Below are 23,774 nucleotides of genomic sequence, written 5' to 3' on the forward strand. Positions count from 1 at the left end.
GCTGGAGTGGGGGGGGGAGGGATGGGGTGACTGGGTGATAGACACTGGGGAGGGTATGTGCTCTGGTAAGCGCTGTGAATTGTGCAAGACTGTTGAATCTCAGATCTGTACCTCTGAAACAAATAATGCAATATATGTTAAAAAAAAAAAAAGAAGAAGAAGGTAGCGGGAGGGGAAGAATGAAGGGGGGGAAATCGGAGGGGTAGACGAACCATGAGAGACGATGGACTCTGAAAAACAAACTGAGGGTTCTAGAGGGGAGGGGGGTGGGAGGATGGGTTAGCCTGGTGGTGGGTATTGAGGAGGGCACATTCTGCATGGAGCACTGGGTGTTATGCACAAACAATGAATCATGGAACACTTCATCTAAAACTAATGATGTAATGTATGGGGATTAACATAAGAATAATAATAATAAAAAAGCTAAGCCTTAGTCCATCTAAAGTGTTTTCATAGTTCAGATTCAAGATGAGGACGATAGGTGCGTACTGACATTTGGTTTGGTTGGAGGCTGGTGCACCGAAGGACCTGGCCCATCAGGAAGGTCTTAAAGCAACGAGCCTCTCCCCAGCACCCCTGCAGGTCTGAGCCACTTCGTGCCTGGCTCGGTCCACCAGCCACTTTCTCTTATCCTCAGTCTCTCCCTACCTGTCCCTTTCCTAGCCTTAAAACTGGTAGGAGAATGTTCTTCACGAAGTCCAAATCTAAGTATCTGAAACTTGTGAGTGGGTCCCATCACCTCAGCATCAAGTTCAAATCCCGCCCACCTGCACACTTTTCACCTCACTTCACTCTTGGGTGTAAAACCTCCTTTTTGGAATTGCTGGAAATGCTGAAAAGCTACACGAAGTTCTCTGGACATGGTATGCTTTCTCACATATCTGTACCCTGACATTTACTCCTCTCTTCCTAATTCAATGATCAGGTCAACTCGTGATAGTAATAAAAGCTAATTCTGGGGCAGGCACTGTTCGGAGTATGTTAATGTGTCACTAAATGTGGATGATACTTACAAAGACTCTATGAAGTAAGTCCTGCTTTTATCCTCCACTTAATGAGGAGGAAACTACTAGCACAGTCAGGTGAAGTTACTTTCTGAAGGTCACATGGGTCATAAATGGAAGAGCCAGGATATGAATCAAGGCAATCTGCTTCCAGAATTCCCTAAGCACTGAACTAGTCAGTCATTTTTTGTTCGTTTGCTTGCTTGTTTTTAAGCAGGCTCCATGCCCAGCGTGGAGCGCAATGTGGGGCTTGAACTCACGACCCTGAGATCAAGACCTGAGCTGAGATCAAGAGTGGGACGCTCTACCGACTGAGCCACCCAGGCGCCCTAAAACTGAACGTGTCTTTTAAAAAAGTTCAGCTCAGGCTTCACTTCCTCTGTGAAACTTAAGTCATCCCCATCCTCAGGGAGGTAAGTCACCCCCTCTTCTCCATTATCATACTGACAGCATGCCACCCACTGTTCTGTAATTTTCTTTTGTAAAGATTTTATTTTTTTAAAGATTTATTTATTTATTTGAGAGAGAGAGTGAGCAAGTGAGGGGGGAGGGGTGGAAGGAGAGAGAGAGAATCTCAGGCAGACTCTCTGCTGAGTGTGGAGCCCGATGCGGGACTCGATCCCAGGACCCTGAGATCACGACCTGAGCCAAAATCAAGAGTTGGACACTTAACCGACTGAGCCACCCAGGTGCCCCCATAATTTTCTATAATGCACAATACTGACTCCCCACTAACCTCTCTGTCTAGGGCAGTGATCGGTTTTCTCTTTATCCTCTATCCTCAGCATCTGCCACATGCTTGGGCATAGTCAATGCTAACGAAAAACGTTTTGATTGAATAAAATGAAAAATCTTATTAAAATGAGAGCAAGTCTGGCTCAGTCAGAAGAGCATGTGACTCTTAATCTTGGGGTTGTGAGTTTGAGTTCCACATGGGGTTTAGAGATTAAATAAACAAAAAGCTTTAAAACATAAAATAAAACAAAATGAGAACAATATGTCACCACAACACTTTACTAATCTACGTTCCTCTGACGGTCCTCAAACCAGAGTGTTTAATTTCAATATTTCCTTCCCCATGAAGCAAAATTAAGAAAATGGGTTTATTAATAAGTAGTTTTTTAAAACCCCAAAATGTAAATAAAAGAATCTATTAACTTGTTATATTGTTTCAGAACTAGTCTGAGTAAATAAAAATAATCTGATATTTCAGTTATCTTTCAACTGTTTTTTGGCTCTTTATAGTCTGACCTTAAAACCCAATAATAATAATTTTTTAATAATATTAAATAAAAAAATATATTTTTTTTTTACTGTAGCACAGGAAAATTTCGGTATCACATTTTAGGTGAGTTGGGGAAAAAGGCAGCTGATTTTAGGAGTGGCATAACCACTCAAACTCTTAGGAAAGGCTAGTTAAAATTTAAATAAAGACAAGATGGTCTTTCCTCTAAGGAGCCAGAAAATGTGAGGAAGTGGATATTGGAAGGTTGTCTTTGCTGACGCCAAAGCTGTGCTCAGTCACATTTTGCAATAAGGTTTTAGTCGGGAGAAGGCTCGTTTTCTGCAGAGACACTTGGGGAAAAAGAAAGAAAGAGTTTTTGCCTCCATACCAATTAACCACATCTTAGGGGTCTGTTCTGTTCGTTTCTGTTCAAAAAGTCTTTAGAGGGTGTGCTAGCTGAGGTCACGAAGACCAAAAAGCCAGATCCCTTACCTCGAGGAACCTTCCATCTTAGTGATGGCGACAGACATAAAAACTAGATGCAATGCAGTGCGTGTGCTCATGCTATCGATAAAAGCAGCAAGCACAGGGACAGACCACAGGGGCTGGCATGCTGATGTGAAGCAGGGAGTCAAGTTTCAAGAATGGGTATAAAAGGTACTGAGGCATGTCAGGCTGGGAAGGCTGGTTCAAGCAGAAAAAGGCCATGAAAGAGGAGAGGACATTCTTATCTTAAGATGGTGAGAGTTCTCCGACTCTGTATTCATGAAGGGAACCTTCTCAATTTACACTGTGTCATCACCGATGGGTTTCTACCTGGCTAGTCCTTTGGTGGATAAGTGCCACCAAGCCCATGTCGTTTTAGGACAGGAGATGTTGGGAGGGGAGGACGGCAGGTAGACCGGGGCCAGTCCAGGCCTTTGAGTCCTGTGTTCAAGCACCCCATGGACTTGATGTGGTACATCGGGTATGAGGCATGGCAGTGACATGGTTAAATTTGTGTTCTGGCTAGATCTATGATTCTTACTCTTTTGGATTCTAAATGCTAGTAAAATTGTATGTGTTGGGGGGAGCTGAAAGGCGTTTTTATTTAAAGTGTGTTTATAAGGTTAAATACTTTTTATTTTACGAGTAGGGACATAACTTTGTTGAAACTTTAGTATCGATGACCACATGAAATATTAGTATTTCATAATAAAAAGGGATTTGAAAGGAGAGTCTTTTAAATAGTGAATTTAAACTGACTGTATTGTACGATCCTTATTTTTCTTATGTCAGATTGATGAAAACATCATCTTGGACCAGGATTTACGAGTCCAAAAGTGAGGAGCCCTGGATCAGATCCTTCTGGGCCTAGAATTTAGACAGGGGTAGAGAGGCAAGGCTGGAGGCAGGGGGGCCCAACTAATCATTACAAAAGACAGCACCATTTTCAGACCACAGACTTTAAGAGAAGATTTATCTGCTTTAGAACTCACCTGCATCTACCTTTTTCTGAGTTTCCTCAAGCAAACGCCTGGGACCTGGGAGCCTTCAGAGAAAGAGAATCTGGGCTGATTGGTTAGAGAGCTGTTGAGGGGAAGGGAGGCCCCAGGGGTGGGAAGGAGGCATAAGCCAGGAGGGGAGGGCGGTGACTTGAAGTCAGGACGCTCCAGCTACTCCCTCCGCAGGCTGCCACCGGTTCTCTCCCTACCGCGGGCTGGTGTTTTGTGTGTGAAGCCCCCCCCCCCCCCGCCACTGCCCTCCCCTGCAGACAGTGTGGAGCAGAGCAGGTGAGCAGGCGACGGAACAAAACCCCAGGCAGGGGGCCCACGCACCGGGAGCCCAGAAACGACCACCGCGTCTTCCGCCGGCTCCAGAGAAGGGACTCTCTACTGAGTGGGATTTCCTCTGACTCCAGTCATGGGGCCAAAGCTGCTTTCAGGGAAAAAATGAGTCTTACAGTTCGGAGCCCCATCTGCTCTTTTTCAATCAAAGGCACAGTTTTCAGTTCTGGGGTCTATTCTAAAATGTTGCCTCTGTTGGAGAAAGGTTCATTTTCATTACCGCCCCCCCCCCCCCCCCAAAGATGAACCCTTCTGGGGAATTAGGAGTCAATGTGGAGAAAAGATGGGACGTGTGTCCTATCTGTTGTCTTGACAACCAGGCAACGCTTCTAGATGTTCTGTAGACTCTAGAACTGTAAATTAATGTTCCCTGATTATCAGGGATTATTTTTAAGGCAAAATTTGAAGAAATTTTGTGGGGTCAGGAAAAGTTCAAAACCTTGCAGTCTCCATAGACAGAATTCCAGTACCAAACGAATTAGTATTCAGGAAAAAAAACCACCCTCAAGAATCAAAGATGCCATACTTACTAATACATTTCAGACAGAATTTTAAAAACAAAGATCAAAACTGAAAGGACACTGTGTTCGACCAGAAGACAGCTATTTGGTATTACAAACCATTCCAGAATTCCCCCTGCCGGGTCCCGGAGCTGTCCCAGTGTGTTTTTTGAGTCAGTAGTCAAACTGAAAACCTTTCTAAGATTTAAATTGGTCTGGCAAATTAGTCACTCACATTTTTGGTGTTTGAAACCAATCTTTTCCTTCCTATCAAGGCATATCTCAATCTCAAACCTCTCCTTCCTGTAATTAACACTGATTCAAGAAAATACCAGCATAAATTGACTTGTGGAAGCTGTGTCTTGTATTACTTATTAAAAGCCTCACACTAGGCACACAGACATTTGAATTCAAGGGCTGAATTAATGAAAACAGCACTTTGTACTTTCCATTTGAACACATCTTTCCCTAGCACCACAGCCTAACTTCTTTCTAAATGTAGCTTTTAGTAGAAAATGACAATTATGAGCCCTTTGAGATTTAAAATCTGAAACTCAAATTATCAAGCCTTAATAAAAGCCTAATAAATTCCTTTACGTGTATATTATGTTTGCTTAATTACTCCAAGCCCATAAAGAAAGCAATGTAGAAGCAGAGTTTATATGTTAGCTTTACAGAAGAGTGATTTTTGAGACTCTTTCCTCTAAATTTAATTTCTATGTATACATTTAAAAACATATATTTAGAAACACTGTAAATCTAAAACACAGATCGCGCCTATAAATATATTAAGTGTAAGTTCTCTTGGAAGGCAAAAAGTGATTAAAACCACCACAAAGTTCTTTTTCTCAAAACAGTGTATTCCCAGTTCAGTGGGCATCTCCTTATTATTGCCAACAGTTTATCTGTTACACTGATAGGAAAGAGAGATATAATTTGCTTGTTGGAACTACCGTCTCAATACTGTTTTTCTACAGAACATAAATAATCTTTTAATGAAGCAGGAAGTCACTGTTACTTAGAAAATGGGTTTTGCTTATCTGCCGCTGTTTAGGAAAATACTGCAAGCAAGACTATTTTCATTCTGATAATGTCAATCTTATACAGTATCTTTGGGGGTGGGGTGGGAATACCGCCTTGTCAAGTACCTGAGGAAGATGGGCCCATATAATATAAGGTTTCCACAATGTCTTTTTTTTTTAAGATTTTACTTATTTATTCATGAGAGAGAGAGAGAGAGGCAGAGGGAGGAGCAGGCTCCCAAGGAGCAGAGAGCCCGATGTGGGACTCGATCCCAGGACCCCGGGATCATGACCTGAGCCGAAGGCAGACGCTTAACCGTCTGAGCCACCCAGGCGCCCCCACAATGTCTTTAACTCCGAGGAGCAGGGTAATTACTCCCTGCCGACACGCAGTATCGGGCTGGTGTCACTGGGTCATCTTCCCTGTACACCTTGACTCTACCTTCACCGCACCTCCCCCGGCCAGACAACAAAAGGGGCTTCCTGTATTAAAACCGACTCTTACTGTGCTTTAATTTGCATCGTCTAAATTTCCAGTAGCCATTTTCTTGACTGAATTAGCCTTTGTTTAAGTGAAAATATATATGTCCAAAAATTGTAGTGAATAAAAAATCATCTTCCCTTTCAAAAAAAGCAAAAGAGAGAATGAAGACAAAAAGGTAGGAGGCTCACACACCATTTGAAAGCCAAAAGGTTCCTAGAGATCTTTCACTTTCAACCTAGGTATATTTAGTTTCAAGTGGATCTGTCAAAATACGTATAGGCCACGAATATGCTACATACACACCACTGAAATAAGCAAAGTCTTCCTCAGAAAACTGTGCCAACTGGACAAAAGCAAACAGTAACCCCAAATCACAAAGAACAAATCCTATACATGTGGCATCACAGTGGTTTTTTTTTTTTACATTTCTTGCTCTAGAAGTACACTGGTAGGAAAATAATCAGGCCTCACTGCAAAGATGTTTTTAAGAGTAGCTAGGAAGTCACTGGTCTCCGTCTCTTGTGTATATGTAAACATATCCTCAAACCCAATCCATGCTCGGTAGAACTAGAGGGAAATTTTTGAATTTCCACCTCCGGCCTGGGGCAGGGGTCTACACTGCAGACACAAAACAAAGGAGGCAGGACCTCAACAGCGTGGTAACTAAGTGGATTAGGTGTCACTGTTCAGAGTGGCTATCTGTTGTTGGAGAGGATGTGGAGAAAGGGGAACCCTCCTTTGTTGTTGGTGGGAAAGCAAGCTGGTGCAGCCACTCTGGAAAACAGTATGGAGGTTCCTCAAAAAGTTGAAAATAGAGCTACCCTATGACCCAGCAATTGCATTACTGGGTATTTACCCCAAAGATACAAATGTAGGGATCTGAAGGGGTACATGCAACCCGATGTTTATAGCAGCAATGTCCACAATAGCCAAACTGTGGAAAGAGCCCAGATGTCCATCGACAGGTGAATGGATAAAGAAGATGTGGTATATATATACAATGGAATATTATGCAGCCATCAGAAGGAATGAGATCTTGCCATTTGCAACGATATGGATGGAACTGAACGGTATTATGCTGAGCGAAATAAGTCAATCGGAGAAGACAAGTATCATATGATCTCCCTGATATGAGGAATTTAGGGATAGAGGATCATAGGGGAAGGGAGGGAAAAAGGAAACAAGATGGAACCAGAGAGGGAGACAAACCACAAGTGACTCTTAATCTCAGGAAACAAACTGGGGGTTGCTGGAGTGGAGGGGGGTGGGATGAATGGGGGGGCTGGGTGATGGACACTGGGGAGGGTATGTGCTATGGTGAGCGCTGTGAATTGTGTAAGACTGTTGAATCACAGAACTGTACCTCTGAAACAAACAATACATTATATGTTAATAAAAAAAAAAAGCGGCTATCTGTGAGAAATGTGTAGACCAGGGGAAGTGAGGACACGCTTTCATAAAAGAGAATATAGTACGGATATAATTATCTTCATTTAATTTTTCCACAAGTCTTCGCCGAATACGTGCCCTATGTTAGGCACTGGGCTGGGCTCTGGGGATAGCGGGGTGAGTAAAACCAGATTGGGTTCTGGTCCATATGGAGCTTACAATCTAGCAAGGGACTGTGACCAGATAATCACACGAATGTAAATGCTAACTGATGGGTGTTAAGAGCGGCGTCACCTGTTGCACCGAGAGTATACACATGGTGACCTGGTCTACTCGGACAAGTCTGGGAAAGGTTCTCTGAGGAAGCTCTGGGGCTGAGCTCTGGCAGTGACCAGGAACTAATGGGATGAAAGACGAGGAGAGCATTTGGGGCAGGGAAACAGCATGGAAAGGCCCCAGGGTGGGAAGGAACAGCATTGCTGGAGGGAACAGAAGGCAAGGTGTATCTGGAGCAGAGAGAGCCAGGGGGAGCCAGAGGAGAGAGTCAGCCTCACACACACACAAAGGAGTGTTGCCTTTTTCCTAAAAGGAATGGAAAGCCACTGAGGAGTTTTAAGTAGAAAAGTGATATAATCAGATTCGTTGGCATAGAAGATCATTCTAGTTTCTCTTCGGTGACGAGGCTTGAGAAGGAAACTAGAATGGACTCAGAGGGAACAGTCAGAAGGTGATTGCTATAGTCCAGGCAAGAGGAGGGGGCTGCCTGGGGCCAGAGACAGGTTTTAAGTAGAAACATGCAAATGTGTCCTGGTCTGTAATCAGTGTGGTGTTTTTCATTGGCGGATTTTCCTTTATCTGGAGAAGAGATGTTGTGCTGTATCTTAGAAATGAGAGCATCTTTTGGCACAATGAAACTTTATCCTGGAAAGATAAATCATATGCAATTATATATATGACTATAATTATAGAAAGCTAAAAATACATAAGTAGGTACACGCTATGTTTCTCATTGGAAAAAATAAAGGTTAGAGGTTGAAGATTTAAACAGTTAAGTGGGAAATTCATGTGCATGTTTAGTTATTCTGGACTGAGTTTTAAAGGATGCAATATTTCTATTTACCTAAATTGAATCACTCAGATTATAGACCACGTTATTTGTAGTTAGCGATAAATTCACACTACGTTTCCAGACTTAAACTGTCAATACTTCTATGAATACCATCATACATGATTTGCTTGTGATTACTCAAGTCTCAACAGAAGAAACATGGAAATAGATAAGGAACTAACACATATCCATAAAACAGACTGTATGTTTGTGCTCCAGGAAGGGAAACGGCAGGGCAGAAACCCATCCCAAGCTTTAGTAAAGAAGTTAACCAGTGCCTGCAGATATCTGGCCTGTAGTCTTCATCACGATCATGAGTCCGCCCACCCCAGGAAAGCAAGAATAGCATATCAGATCCTTGCAGATGCTGAAAGCTGAAGGCAACAGAAAGAAAAGCTTTGACATTCTGTCACTGAGCTGACAGGACAAAATGGACCCAATAAACAACAGTTTGAGCAGGCTAATTTGATGTATTGGGTCCTTAAGCTTCTCCAGATGCTGGACTCAGCTTGGGATGTGAGATAAGAGAAGGGCATTTCACTCCTGAATAACGTTGGTTTGGGTGAAACCAGAAAAAAGAAACCCCTTGTATATACAGAAGCTGGTTCACCCCCATGCATATCCTCAAAAACCTGCATCAACCCACACATAGAATGGGTGCGATATTCTTACGTGCTACACACACACGTAAAACACCATATTCATACGCAGGTACACAGGAGGACTCGTTGGCTGGCCTCCGGAACAATGGTAAAGCCAGAAGGAAACAAATGCTCACGAGGGCTCTTCCCGTGGACATCACACGACGCCGACAGTTAGGCTCACTTAATACCCTACGGCTCCACAACTATTATAAATAAGATGCTTCTGAATAACATTTCTTTTCCAAATAAACAAGCACATGCAGACACAGATTTTGACTGTGAAGATTTAATTCACGACAGAAGGATGTTGCTTCTGGAGTGAGAACTGCAATCACAGTCCCTCTGGGCACAGCCAGGGGTCTGCCAGTTTCCCGTAACAAGGCTGAGTGATGTGCTCACATTTTCAAAGACTGTTCTGTTTCAATAAGGCCAGTTTAGGTGACTGGTAGATGTCATAATGAAATAAAGGTACCGCCAAACTCCTGATTTGGGTCAGGATGACTCAGAACCAACAGAGCAGCTTACTTTTTACTGGTGAAGCTCTTGACTTCGTTTTTCTTTGCATTACTTAAGTAAAAAAATTTATAGAAACAAAAACAAGACATCAGCAGAAGCATATGGTTTTGTAATTATAAGATACACCGGGCCTGTGTAATCAAGAACGATGAGAAAAGACTGTCTTAAGAACAACAGCGAACATTGATTGGCTGTCTGTTGCCTTACTGTGAAAGGTATTGAATTAGCGACTTTATTACACATTTGTTTTGTTTAAAATCCTGCAAGGGGTCTGTTACTAGTCTCATTTTCAACACTTCTGTCTCAGAGCATCAAAGCAAATTTGTCCAACGTCTCAGAGCTTTTAAGTGCCAGAGCAGGGATCAAACGCCTAGCTGCCGAATTCTGCCAACCTCAAGAGCCCATCTCTTTCCACTCCACCCTCCATCTTTCAAAATATCACTGCAGAAACAAAGAACAAGGTGCAGAAAAAGAAATCAATAAACACATACTAAGAGCCAAATTAATGCATGGCTAAAATGTGTTTCAATCCTAGGCGAAAAACCAACCCAGGCAGACAGTAGACCCTTGCCCTTGTCCAAGCTTACAGGGCACGCAGAGTTCTGTCTCCTACTGACGGCAAACGGCTTGGTACGATGGCGGGCATACCAATCTTGCCCCCCAGGGTCACGTGATCCCTCTGAGCCTTTCCAGCGGTTTGAATTCTATCACCCCCACCCCACGGATGCCTTAGTGGCTACTCCTCTTGCTGACCTAGCTCTCTCTTCTTTCCCACACATTCCTTCCTCACGGGCTTGTCCCACCACTCTACAAATGGCACTGGAAACTTCCCTTTTTTCTTTACTTGTTTACAAAAGCCTTCAATGTTTTAGAAATTAAAAAAATATATAGAAGGGTGCACACACAGAAATAAAATGCCACTTACAGATAACTACTGTTAACACTGTGGTGTATAATGTATGTATAAATAAATGTATAATAATTACTATTTTTATAAAATTGGTATCATGTATATGTTATCTCATAACACTTTTTCAATTTTTTTAAAAAAGATTTTATTTATTTGACAGAGAGACACAGCGAGAGAGGGAACACAAGCAGGGGGAGTGGGAGAGGGAGAAGCAGGCTTCCTGCCAAGCAGGGAGCCCGATGTGGGACTCGATCCCAGGACCCTGGGATCATGACCTGAGCCGAAGGCAGACGCTGAACGACTGAGCCACCCAGGCGCCCCAACACTTTTTCAATTTTTGACATATCAATGAACATTTCCCCCATCATTCGATATTCTTTTTCAACATGATTTTCAGTGACTGCGTGGCATTATATCACATGAACGCAGCATACTTAACTCATCACCTAGTATTGGATATTTAAGTTGTTTATAATATTTTATTATTATAAACAGTTCTGCAATGAACATCCTCACAGATTTACATTCACTGAGATTCGTGATTGTTTCTTTATAATATATTCCTCTGCCCCTTTGGAAGGCTCAAATACCATCCAGTTGCCCTCCTTACAGATTTTATGTATTAGGTACTAATGCACGGGAAATGGATATCTTGAACATAATGAATAATCGCCACTTGCAAAGTGACTTATAAGTGAATCAACTAATCCATTCACCAAATGTGCATTAGCCTTCTAAATGTTCTAAGTACTGGGGATGCAGCAAATAGATACCATCCTTGGTCTCAGACAGCTTTCATCATATCAGGACAGAAAATGAAGGAAGGAATAACAGTAAACTATAAAAAGTACAAAAGTGGGAGGTCATGAAAATGGAGAAGAAGGGCTGGATTGGGAAGGTGAGCGGCGGAGGAACTCAGAGTCTTAGGATGGACGGGGTGTCCTGGGTTGGGTCAGGCTTCTCAGCAGCCCCTCAAACCAAGTTCCTCACCCTTCCTGCTGCCACATCTATCCCCTTCATCTCCCTATGCTTTCTGTTTTTATTTCTAGCGTGAGTGGAGGTAAAACAAAGTATTTTATTTCCAAAGTCCCCCCACAAGTAAAAAAGAAATCGCTACTAAATATAACAGCTTCTTAACTCCTGCATCCCCTCCCCCCCACATACACACTGATTAAAAACAGGGTAATTCTGGAGAAAAAGTAGACCACAAAAGGCAATTACTTGGGGGAAAGGGTTTTTCTAGGAGATTATGTAGATCTGAATTATCGGGTTTTTCTAGAACTAAGTTTCTAGATATATTGTAATCAATACGGCAAACAATGCTCATGAACATAAGCGGCTACCCAAACTGGTCAGCAGCAAATAGCCTAAAGGTTTTAAAAGGAAGCAGGCAGAGCACACAGTAATTATATTCTCAAAATAACTTCATGATCCCTGCATTTTAATATTTTACACGCATAGCATTTAGCAACCACTGAAGCTAACAACTTCTACGAAGCACACTGCTTTTCCATTTCATGTAGATAAGAGCCAAACAATTAAAACTTTAAAGACGACGTCTAATGAGTCCTGGGTACACCACTGCTTTAGAAACAGAGCACAACTTTTTCTCTCAAAGAGCAAATGTATTAGGACTGGAAAATATATCAAGACTCTGAGAACATTCTGGTCTTTTTAAATACACGATCATATTGGTACAAAGATAATAAATCACTCACCATTTGATCTGTTTGAGGTATAAGACACTTTGCACAGTTAAAGGAGAACTGTAGGGGCTAGAGAGAGGGGATATTGAATCATACATGATTCCTTAGAATGGTTTTATATGGGGTAACTTCTTTGTAACTAACTTTAAGCACACACATAAAAAGCAAACCCAAGTCTTCCATCACATGCATGTCTGCACGAGTGTGGGTGATACACACAGGGCATTGATCTGGCGCTTACCATGGAAGGCATTTCTCTGAGCTCTTCACACGTATTAGTTCCATCATTAAGAGAACCCAGTGGAAAAATGTCTTTTTATTATTTCTCTTTTATGGATGAGGAAACTTAGACGCAGAAAAATTAAGTATCTTTTCCAAGAGTATTTAGCTAGTAAAAGGCAGAGCTGGGAATTAAACCCAGACATGAATATGCATGAAACTCCGATGGCATCTGGGGTCCCACTGCCCCTTTAGATCTAGGCTCCAACCTCCTGCACTTTGTCTTATGCAAAAAAGCTCAGTGCCCTTCCCCAAATGACTTCAAACATCAAGGGGAAGGGGACTTGTATTCTCAAGGTCATATCTAGCTCCCAATTTCTGGTCCTCTGACTTAGTTTTGTGGGTAAGTGCACACAGGAGAAAAAATGCCCTCAAACAGAGTATTAGTTCTTCCCCCACTATTTCTCCCTCTTTTATCACTTTCTCTCATTTACATTGAGAGAAAGAGTCCCTGTAGTTTTCTACTGAAGAGCAGTTAGCTCTCACTTCCTTCAAACTCACAGCCTCAGGTTCTCACTGTGTCCATTAAACTGTTTATGAAGACGGTTTCCTAAACGAGGCGGCTTCCTTGCCTAAGAGGAATTCTGCTGGCAGCTGAGAGAATGAATGATACCCCTCCCCCCATATGTGCACACAAGGATGGAGGTGAGACATCCTATATTCTGGTTGGCAGAAAATACCGCTATTGATGATTATGCAGCTACCATAATAGAGCAAATCTGGCATATGTTCACTGACTTATCAGAATAGAGACAGGCAATCCAAGTTCAAATGACATCAGGTTAATTCACTAAAGTCTTAAATAAATCCATATGGGAGCAATTATTTTTCTTTGTATTTGAGACTCCGTGGTTAGAAATGACAATGCTTGACGATAAAAAGAAATCACATACCTCCACCCTGCCAATGAGGTTGTCAATATACTCAACAAATGTTAAAAAGTCATGTCAAAACACTATTAGAAAAAACGGGTTAGCAATATAATTGGGGGCATATACAAATTACTAAATCATATGTATTTAATTCATATGAAAACGAATTTTCAAAACATCACCTACTTCTGAACCTACCTCTCAATTATTCACATGGCTTTATATACTAGAGGGGATTCAAAAGAGTAGGAGCATGGAGTTAAAAAAAAATTTCAGAGGGGGCACCTGGGTGGCTCAGTCGTTAAGCGTCTGCCTTTGGCTCAGGTCATGATCCCAGGGTCCTGGGATCGAGCCCCGCATCGGGCTCCCTGCTCCGCGGGAAGCCTGCTTCTCCCTCTCACACTCCCCCTGCTTGTGTTCCCTCTCTCACTGTGTCTCTCTCTGTCAAATAAATAAATAAAATCTTAAAAAAAAAAAAAAATTTCAGAAAATGAAACGATGTTTCACAAATTGCTGGTATCATAAGACTCAAGCAAAAATATTTCTTGAGCACTGGTGCAAGGCCACCTGGATTGAGATGTGACTGATACCCCCCGAAGCGGTGCAGCACCCAGCCCGAGTGGCTGCACGAGAGGCCGTGTTTAGGGCACTGTGTTGGGCAATGACCACGAAAGATAAAAAGTAATTCAACTTCTGAGAGACAGTCTTTGCCTTCAAAATGGCTTCACAGTAAGGGAAGAAAAATGGCATTAAGCGTTATATACATAAAACCTACTTCGTAACTTTGAGCAGGAAACGAGTACAAGTTCAAAACGAGAGGTACCGCAGGTAGAGGCTCGAGGAAGTGTGCCCTAGGTGCTCCCCGAGAGCAAGGCCTGCCATCAGTAGTCACCGTGTCCCTTGAATTTACTCAGGCAGTGCTTGCGGGATGAACAGCGGTGGAGGTGGGTACCGGCTGAGTACGCAGTTGTGAGCTGTTGAAGAGGACGGACTCTATCTTATTCAACCATATACCCTGCTGACCTGGCTCAATGCCTGGTACCTACTGAGTGCTCCATTCCCATTTAGCAATTTAATGGGAATTAGAGAAGGCAGCAGGTTAAACTGGAGGCTATGACTATGCTCATCTGGAAGCCAAAAGGAAGGAGTCCCCAGAAAAGGGAGACAAGAGCTCTGTCAAGGAAGACAGGAACCTTTTACGAGGAAGGAAGGAAAGAGAAAGATCATGCATGAAGCACTTCACGTGTATGCAAGGGGGAAGGAAAGGACTTCAAAAAGAAAAGGTCACAGATGTCTTCATCTTCTCCCTTAACAAAAATGGCCATCCCCATCTGGAAGTTCATGGGTAACTGGCAGCAGACCGTTAACACTACTCCATCGGAGTAAGGGTGGAGGGAGCGGGATGTAGCCTTGAAAAAGGCCAAGGCTGAAAAGGATCCTCGGGTGTGTCTGGGGTGGGGGTGGCATGCTGGGGAGGGCTAGAAAGCTTTAAGGAAAAAAAAAAGATATGAACCATATTTCCCAAACCAATGCTTTAATTGTTCAGTCGTTTTATCAAGAACTGTGCTAGGCACCGTGGGGAATTGGGAGAAATGTTAAGATACGGCTCTTGTCCCTGAAAAGTTAAATAACAACCCAGAGAGATTTCATGGTAGAATGTGAACAGAAGCCAAACCAAGTGGGGCAGATAAGGGCCAAACGTCCCACGACAAGAACCATATTCACGGCGTGTTATTTCTTCCTACACTCCATTCTAATCATTCTCCCCGCTACTGTTTTTCAGTGTTTCTTTCATGGCTTATAGTCAATAAAGTCATTTTCTGGCCTTCATAGTGGAAGAGTTATTTTTGCTAAGTATTGGGAGTTCTTCTCTTGTTTGTGAAGAAACCATTTCTCTACGAGGTTCACCGAACAAAACAGGTCACGGAGCTTTGGCTGAGCACCGGGTCATTTCTTAGGTGGACGGGATGGGTTATTTTAAGAACTACTCTGTGCAAATACAGGCCGGCCTCCCGGAGCTACGCGACCTACAACAATGGTTCCGGCTGTCCGTCCCCGCCGAGGCTGGGTCTGAGGGGGTTAAACTACAAGTCAAATGATTGTTGCTTCTTTCGTGATTCAACACAGCTTTTCTGTAATTCTCCAGAGCTAGGCGGCTGACAGCATGGATTTTTATTGAAGAAATGCTATGACATTTGTTCTAAATGTCACATTTCTCCCCCACAAACTAAAAATAGCATGTCACCCTACCCCTAATAAAATTGTTGGCTTGGAAATGACATTGATAAGCAAAATGAAGCATATAACCTTTTCTCCCCTTTTCTATAAATGTTTTATTTTTTCCTGAGTAACATTTGGTATCTTTTGTGGGCTGAGATCAAAGGGACAGATCAGTAAATTTTACTGCTGAAGTAGTCTTTACGGTACGGGATTGTCATTTTGAAAGCATGTTCCAGGCAGGCTCTGCTGTCATTCGAGTAGAAATCTAGTGACTGACAGAAAATATCTGTAGAAATAATGTGTGCTCTCATAGTAATGTGACATTTTATGAGCAGTTTGACTGTTTTCATTACTCTGATTTCAGTCTGGTGAAGAGTAAGTTAAAAAGCCGGCAGTGGGATGTGGAAAGCCTGTCAGGAAGGAGCTGATAGGACAACCTTGAAATTGGGCTGCTGTATTTAATAAGACTTTGTGGCAATTATCGGAAAGTGCTTTAAATATTAAGTGGACTTGAATGCTTAATCTGATCAATTCCAAGGTCACTGGTTTTACTGATAAGAATGCCGGGCTAACTGAACGGAGCGGCCAAGTTTCAAGCAAACTTTGCGGAGGCTGACTAGGTTTCGTTCCCAAGGTGAAGACTTAGTTATAATATAGCAGAACGTTCAGTACAGTGAACTTTGTATGTGAACTGTTCTCTTTGGTGGTGGAATTGTGTAAAAAAGACCGTGCTGCCGAAAGCACGGTCCTGCACCGGAGGCCAGGAGAGCAGGCTTGTCCCAGGTGCTCTCTCAGGAATCACCGGCACTTACAGCACGGCAAGTAAGGGAACACCTTGCTAAAAACACCGCACACCCATTTTTTTCTTGCTCCTGAAAGTGTGTGCTGTTTGGTAAATGTGCGGTAAATGCGGAAATTCTTTAGATCTTTGCTACTCACTTGAACTGGGGTGTTCAGGGCCCATGTCTGTTTGCTATTTTCGAGACACACAGTTTGGAATTCCCAAATGACTTCAGGATTGGTGGACGGGATGGGCCCATTTATTTATTTTTAAAGATTTTATTTACTTGGCAGAGAGAGAGGCAAGAGAGAGCACAAGCAGGGTTGAGGGACAGAGGCAGAGGGAGAAGCAGACTCCCCGATGAGCAGGGAGCCCAACTCGGGACTCGATCCCGGGCCTCCAGGATCATGACCTGAGCCAAAGGCAGACGCTTAACCGACTGAGCCCCCCAGGTGCCCTGGGATGGACCCATTTAAAGAGTGAATTTAGCCAACTTCCCAGTGTTTATTTACATCTTCACATGGCTTCTGTACTCTCTGTGTTCACAGTCATCTTCAGAACGGCTGGAAGGTGCCACTCTAAATGTTCAGTCCCTTTGATTAGCATAAGTTAGGGCTACCACTGTAAGCCGTAAGGCTGTGTGGGAATTTGAGGTTTTACAAAGGCTTTAGGGCCAGCAAACGTCAAAAGACCACTAGGTACAACTTATTGCAAGCAGACAAGTGGAGTCCTATTTCCATTGTCTACCAAAGCGATTTTCTTATAAAAGTTCCCCTTTTAGAAAATGTCTTCTATTTCTACGTTTTCTATTTTGCTGCAACTCCTCGTCCCCCACATGCTTACTTATGCCTCAGTTCTTTGAGGGAGGCTTACTCTTTCATCTCAAGATTAATCTGTCTTAATCATTTGTATCTCAGCACATAGCAGAGGCACCATATATACTGATATTCCCCTCATGATACTAAAGCCAATGTGTCTCATGATTCCAGGTGTAGAAGCTCATCCTAGGATCCTGGGACTTAACTAAAAATTCGGTCTTCACCTCATATAGTTTTTAATTTTTTTAGCCATGAATAATTTCTTTTCTTTCTGAAAAGTATGTGTATGTTTTTTTTGGTTAATAGTTTGCAGCTAGCATTGTGTCCTGCCTGCTCACCCCCCCCCCCCCGCCCCATTTTATTATCTACTCCTATGGACTTTTTATCAGGATACCACAACTCTTTTGAAATTACAATCAGATGCTTTAAAAATGCTGATCATTCTCTCAAATTTGAAAACATAATCAGTATGCTTTTAAAAAGCCTACAGTAGGATCCGAAGGGGTACGTGCACCCCGATGTTTATAGCAGCAATGTCCACAATAGCCAAACTGTGGAAAGAGCCAAGATGTCCATCGACAGATGACTGGATAAAGAAGATGTGGTATATATACACAATGGAATATTATGCAGCCATCAAAAGGAATGAGATCTTGCCATTTGCAATGACGTGGATGGAACTGGAGGGTATTATGTTGAGTGAAATAAGTCAATCAGAGAAAGACATGTATCATATGATCTCACTGATATGAGGAATTCTTAATCTCAGTAAACAAACTGAGGGTTGCTGGAGTGGGGGGTGGGGTGGGAGGGATGGGGTGACTGGGTGATAGACACTGGGGAGGGTATGTGCTCTGGTAAGCGCTATGAATTGTGCAAGCCTGTTGAATCTCAGATCTGTACCTCTGAAACAAATAATGTAATATATGTTAAGAAAAAAAAAAAGAAGAAGAAGAAGGTAGCGGGAGGGGAAGAATGAAGCAGGGGAAATCGGAGGGGGGGACGAACCATGAGAGACGATGGACTCTGAAAAACAAACAGGGTTCTAGAGGGAAGGGGAGTGGGAGGATGGGTTAGTCTGGTGGTGGGTATTGAGGAGGGCACATTCTGCATGGAGCACTGGGTGTTATGCACAAACAATGAATCATGGAACACTTCATCTAAAATTAATGATGTAATGTATGGGGATTAACATAAGAATAAAAAAAAAGTTTAAAAAGAGGAAAAAAAATAAAATAAAAAGCCTACAGCAGTATGCTTTTAAAAAGCCTAGTGTTTTAAAAAGCCTACTAGCAAAAAAAAAGGAAAGCATATCCCGAAAACCTGTATTTTTTTTTTTTAAAGGATAAAACAATTTATTTGGAACTACAAGCTATTTCCATGATCTGTGCTCTGTTGAAGACCTACAAAACATTGAAAAATAAATACATGAGTTTTATAAAATAATTATATATTCTTCTGTATATATTCTATTGTATATGAAGGAGGCTACTTAGATTTTTGACTAGCTGATGGCTGTGCTTTCTATTAGATCATTTTTTTTTTAAGGATGAATTAAGACTATTTTCCCAAGTAATTGTAGCTACAAGATGGAGCAGGGAAGTTCCCAGCTGTGGAAGTCCAACATTTCCCTTCATGGCCCCTCAGTGAAGGCAGAGTCTCCTTCTTTGGTTCATTCACAAACACTCCCATCTTCTTGTCTGCCTTCCCAACCCCCTCCAAAACAAAACATTTATTAACCGAAGCTTCCAACTGTGACAGAAATTACAGTCATGTTAATGGTACAGATGGTGCAAAAAATGCAATCTAAAAACATGATTAAAAAACTCAGGAGCTAGGTAACCCAAGTTCATCTCGGATATGGCTGACCAGACTTCTATGAGGAAGGAAATACATGTTTTTGGTTAATTAATTTGCTTTTATCCATCCCTGTAATTAGAACATGCTTTTCCCCTACTTAATCCTAAAACAGTCATTAGATTTAATAAACCTTTCTCGATTGCCACAAATGAGAAAATGAATTAGTTTAGAAGTAAGTATTAAGCTGGTATTAGCAGTATGATTGTAACATTATGTGAGTAAAAATGTTTTTGTTTAATTATTCAAGATTAAATAATATTTTATAGCTTGTTGCAAGAGGATACAGGGTTTTCTTTTTTCCTTCTTCCTTATGTTGTTCATAAGGTTGTAAAAACATTAATGTTGCCTCCACAGATTACATTCCACCAAATGGAAGTGATTATTAATCATTCTTTCCAAAAATCAACCCATAATTAGCTTCTTCTCAAATCAAAGTAGAGACAGAATCCAACATGACCAAAGGAAGAGAGGGTGGTCTTGGCTGTGCTAACTGAGAAGCTTGGTTTAATGTAACTTTCAAGGCTCCTGTGAATGGACAGTGGAAACAGAGCTGTAAGTCAGGCTTTGTTATTCTTACTATTCTAACATCTAAGCCCTTGTGTGCTGGCCTGCTCTCTCAGGGACCCCAGAATGGCCTCCTAACCCCACAGGTCCTCAGCACACTCTATTTGCCAATCTGGTAAGAGAGTTAGTTATACATGTGGTGGTGCTTCTTTTCACACGATGAAAGGGTAAAATCATTTTAAACAAGTGAAAGACAATATACTATAAAGTTGAGGACCCAAGCTTTCTAGACTTTCATCTTGTTGAACATTCTCTGAATTACATGAAGTTAGTCTTTCTTCTATGTCAAGAAGCATCCCAATGTTCATAGCAGCATTATCTACAATAGCTAAACTATGGAAACAGCCCAAATGTCCATCGACAGATGAATAGATAAAGAAGAGGTATATATATATATATATATATATACACACACACACACACACACACAATGGAATATTACTCAGCCATAAAAAAGAATGACATCTTGCCATTTGCAACAATGTGGATGGAGCTAGAGAGTTATGCTAAGAGAATACTTGTCGGTCAGAGAAAGACAAATACCACAGGATTTCACTCATATGTGCAATTTAAGTAACAAAATAGATGAACATAGAGGGTAAAAAGATAGAGGCACACCATAAAACAGACTCTTAACTATAGAGAACAAACTGAGGGTTATTGGAGGGGAGGTGAGTGTGGAGATGGGTTAAATGAGCGATGGGTATTAAGGAGGGCACTTGTGATGAGCACTGGGTTTTGTATTTAAATGACAAATCAGTAGGTTATGCACCTGAAACTAATACTGCACTGTTTGCTAACTAACTGGAATTTAAATAAAAACTTGGGGGGGAAAAAAAACCCCAGGAAAATTGTAAGTCAAACCACTGTAAGTTGGGGACTGTCTATAGATTTTTATTCCACATTTTGGTCAATAGTAGCATGCATATATAGTCAACTGTCATGTGGTTAATTAAAGAGTATGAACATAAGTATTGAATAACTACTAAGGAGAAGAAAAGCAGCAGCATCTCAGTAAAACGTCTTCATGTATTGAAAATAACCCAAGTTGGTCCTCACCTGGATCGTGTGATACACTCATAGCAAAAAACTATTTGCTGGACGGCAGGTTGTGGGGCACTGACATTTCCCCCAATCAACTCCCTGCCTGTGCGTGCTGAAAGGGCCTTGGGTCATGGCACCCACAGCTATTACTGCTTATGGGCCATGGGCGACTTCAGGCTCCCACAACTGTAGATGGGGACCAGGATTATCAAATGGGAAAGTGCAGGGCACAGGAGGTTTATTTTGGTCACTGGACCACAGCAGAGACTTGAAGGAACCCTGGACAGGAAGGTAAGTTTGAGAATACATCAGAGGGACCAGTCTCTCCCAGGAATAACAGTAGAGGCTCCAGAAGATCCTACATATTCTCATTCCAAAACTCATAAGGCTAAGAGTGAAGGCAACGGGCTCCAGGTGGGTCTTGCCACATTTATTTTGAGCTCAACCTTCTTTGGAATTTGTAGGACGGATTAGAAAGGTTAGAGTCAGAGATCAAAAATGTTTTTTCTTCGGGCTAAGGGATATAAACTGCAACATTTTGGGGAATTTTAATGGAAGAATGGTGCTCCATGGAGCTGTCAATCGATCACGGCAGCCCCCTTATTATTCTAATTTCAGAGTAGGTAAAAACCCAAGACCCAGAAGGTGTATGTTGGAGCTCTGGCAAATGCCTGGTCCCTGACTCCCAAAGGGATATTTGATGATAAATTTTCTCTTACTAGGCAACCATATTACACATCGTCCACTCCCATTAAGTAGAAAGGAGCAACTCTGGATACAAAGAGTTTAGAAATGCAGAATCTCCAAGCCACTTTTCATATGCATTTATTTTAATAAGAAATGTTACATTCTAGGGGCGCCTGGGTGGCTCAGTCGTTAAGCGTCTGCCTTCGGCTCAGGTCATGATCCCAGGGTTCTAGGATCGAGCCCCGCATCGGGCTTCCTGCTCTGTGGGAAGCCTGCTTCTCCTTCTCCCACTCCCCCTGCTTGTGTTCCCTCTCTCGCTGTGTCTCTCTCTGTGAAAGAAAGAAAGAAAGAAAAGAAAGAAAGAAAGAAAGAAAGAAAGAAAGAAAGAAAGAAAGAAAGAAAGAAAGAAAGAAAGAAAGAAAGAAAAGAAAGAAAAGAAAGAAAAGAAAGAAAGAAAGAAATATTACATTCTCGTCCTCCATAACTTTTAGTAAATATCACTGTGTTGCCTCGAGCTATAGGATCAGCCACAAATCAGCCACGTGATTTTAGAGAGACACTTAGTTTCTCTGAGCCAGCGCAGCCTCAGAGCAAAATGAAGTGGTTAGATAAGATGAGCTCCATGATTCCTTCTAATACTAAAATTACTTGATTTCATTCTATTCCCTAATACCACAGATTGCAAAGTCTGATTTACTATTCTTTTGTGAGATTAACTTTGAACGCTCCCTAAAAAGAAGCTAGGAATTAAGTTAAGAATAAACTGCTCCTCTATAAAGGAGATGGAATATAAGAGATGTGTGTCAAGATGGATGCTTGACCTAGGGGTTAATAGAGAATTCCAGTTTTCTGGGATGTTGCTAACACAGTTTCAGAGGAGGAAAAATATATATATCCTTTCTAATAATAACTTTACAAAGCTTTTGGAATCTTTTTTACCCTTTCTTTTTAAGGAGGTACTACAGAGGAGATATTTATTCTCAATGTGAAAAGATCAGCTCAGTAAATGAAGACATTTATATTATTACTTTAAAATTTTTATAGACTTTCTGCTCTTCATCATTAAGAACAAACATGAAAATCTGCACACTTTGGACATTGTTGGGGGAAGGAAAATGTTCCTGCCTGGAAACCGAGGCTGTGAATCCTGTGCATGCAAATGAGCTCCACGCCTCCGGGCTCTGCAGACCTCACAGAAGCCTGTGGAGGACATTAAATCCTTAAGGCTCCAGGTAACCGAAGGGGACATGACCACCTAGCACTCAAGCCCAGCAACACAATGAATTTTGGACACCTGATGAAGTTGAAAGCCACTTTCTGTAAATCTCTGGTTTCAATCAAATAAGAATACTTAAAACAGGAAATCTTTGAAAATAGGTGAAGCCATGGCTTTCTCCTTGTCTCCCTCCTCACCCCAGCCCCAGCCTGCATGGTCTCGCTTCCTTCATGTTTAAGAACAGGTGCATCGGTCTGAACTGCGCCTTTGCAGAATCCGTTCCGAGTGTGTGACATGGGGCTCCTGGCTCACAGCACAGAACCTGCCACATGGTAGTTGTTTTAGAAATAGTTGTTAATGGAATACATGGGACTTGTATTCACGCTAGTGAAGGAAAAATACCGAACACTTGCTTGAGGAAGCTCTGTGTCATTTGACCTCCCCAACCATGGGATTGATGGGACAACTTGCAATTTTATGCCCATTTTCACCCATCAGAAAACTGAGGATCATGGAAATTGTTCAAGAGAATACGGTGTGGTGTTGAGAAGATTCTTAGGTAAAGTGCTTTGTGTGAAACACTCTACAAATCAAAGTAGTTAATAGGACTGGGGCATATCTCCATGCATGAAGGCAAAATTTAAAACTTCATATTTATTTTAGTTTCTTTCCAAATATGATGTGCCTACTACAATTTTGGTGGTTTTTTTTTTTTTTTTTCACCTTCAAACTCCCTCTTCTGTTAGCTATAAATAAGGAGATGCTCTCCGCTTTATCCAGGAATAGCAGGCGGTTCAGCCATAGTGAGATATGCTGTTCTATGACCTGAGCTATTCCAGACAGGCTGTCACTGGGCGTTCAACCCAGAGCAGTAAGCTACACAATTACCCTCCTGCCTGGGGTCCCTGGAGACACAGGTCTGGAGAATTATGGCATTAAGAAACAGTGTTCGGTACAATCAATAGTCTTTCGGGTTGACTTAATGTGGAAAGAAAACAGTATTCAACAATTAGGCTGCCCACAAGCATTCTCTGTAAGAGTGCACAGTTGATCATTTTTATGGTTTAATAAAAATGTGTTTGCTTTTGTTTATGACAAA

General features: G+C 41.9%; 1 protein-coding gene across 5 annotated transcripts in view; it reads right to left on the reverse strand.

The window, feature by feature from the left end:
* CDKAL1 (CDK5 regulatory subunit associated protein 1 like 1) overlaps positions 1-23,774 on the reverse strand; it is a 662,439-nt gene that overhangs the window by 62,896 nt on the left and 575,769 nt on the right. The gene's annotated exons all lie outside the window — the stretch shown is intronic.

Source organism: Mirounga angustirostris, unplaced genomic scaffold (assembly GCF_029215605.1).
Source record: "Mirounga angustirostris isolate CCGP_5_RB_7025 unplaced genomic scaffold, mMirAng1.0.hap1 SCAF_8, whole genome shotgun sequence".
Taxonomy (NCBI): Eukaryota; Metazoa; Chordata; class Mammalia; order Carnivora; family Phocidae; genus Mirounga; species Mirounga angustirostris.